This window comes from Mandrillus leucophaeus, unplaced genomic scaffold (assembly GCF_000951045.1).
Source record: "Mandrillus leucophaeus isolate KB7577 unplaced genomic scaffold, Mleu.le_1.0 Scaffold581, whole genome shotgun sequence".
NCBI classification, from domain to species: Eukaryota; Metazoa; Chordata; class Mammalia; order Primates; family Cercopithecidae; genus Mandrillus; species Mandrillus leucophaeus.
The window spans coordinates 393,976-395,491 of NW_012106264.1; positions in this window are offsets into that span (position 1 = coordinate 393,976).

Sequence of the window (1,516 nt, forward strand, 5' to 3'; positions counted from 1 at the left end):
AACTCTTCTAGTTCCCAGCCCCTCTGGGGTTCTTGTGTGAAAGAAAACATTTTAATGTGTTCTTTGAAATTCAGGCAGAGTCTGATCAAAGAGATGCCCCATTGCTGAGCACCATGAAGAGAAAGAGTGTCTTCCCTGAGCAGAGAGGTGGTCAGAAATTTCCAGAATAGGGCACCTTGCATAGAGATTATTTTAGGAATGGTCATCTCTGGTATGGAATTCTACTTGTCCCCAGTAGAATTCTGGCTGGCCTACCCATGGCTCAAGCCTCCACTGAAGCTGTGTTGACCCCTAGTCCAGTGTCAGCTGGTAAAGAAAGGGAAGGGCTGAAGGAGCTGGACCCCCACAGGGAGGTGTTGAAAGAAAGGAAAAGCAAGAGGTGATATTGACCAGGGAAATGGTGCCACTTCCTGAGCCAGGGCCCTGGACTTCCTGCAGCTGTAGAAAAGTGTGGGCCTGAGTTATTTAACTATCAAAGAAAAAGTGATGCTCTCTGTGTGGGAAAAACAACACTCAATGTGCTTTTTCCTACTCTCTTACTCACGACAATCGACACAGAAAGCTTCTGTGACCAGATGTGAGGAGTTTTGTTAGAGACAAAACAAGAGACATATCAAGCAAGCACTTAAGTCTGCAGCAGACACCAGTTGGGTGTCTTCCAATCCAATTCTGACACTATCTACCTAGGGATAGCGTCAGATTCCACAGGTTGAGGGCTCAGTCCCCAGTACTGCGCCCCCCCAAATTGGTCACAGTTTTGGCCTGGGAAACTTCTGACCCACCAGCTTCAAGCTGGGATTCCCATAACCCCCTCTTTGGGTTCAGTTAAATAAACACTTACGTTTACTGGTTGATTACAAAGGCTAGAGGTGAAGAGATGCACAGGGAGAAGGGGCACTGAACTTCCGTGCCCTCCCTGGGTGCAGCACCCTCCAGGAACCCCCATGTGTTCAGCTCTCCAGAAGCTCTCTGAACCCTGTCCTCTTGGGCGTTTATGGAGACTTCACTGGACAGGCATGACTGAAGCATGGACAACCATGTCAAAATGTGATTGGACAAAAAGGACATGATCTAATACTAATAGACAGAGTGGGGAAACCCAGTGAGTCCTGTCCAGATTCATCTTGGCCTCTCTGTGCAGCCTTTCTTCCTCCCATTCCTTTCTGAAATGGGAGTCTTATGACCTATAGTCAGATAGGGTAGGTCAAAGACAGAAAGATGGGCAAAGATTCCTGCCTTGGAGAGATAAAGGAGCAGATGAAATGAGGGCAGGAAGTCAGAGAGATTCTGTTTATTGAGGTCTGCTTCTGAGGCCTAAAGCACCCAACATTACAACAACAGACTGTAACAAGGGCGGTGGGAATTATAAGCCAGGAACCGTGGACTAAAACCTGTATATAAATTATAACAGCACAGACTCCCAAAGGCTGGAAAACCTGTGGGCTTCCCTTTAACCACATAGAGCCACTGTTCTCTCCACAGTGCCTGCATATTCCTGTCTCTTTCTGTTGAATGA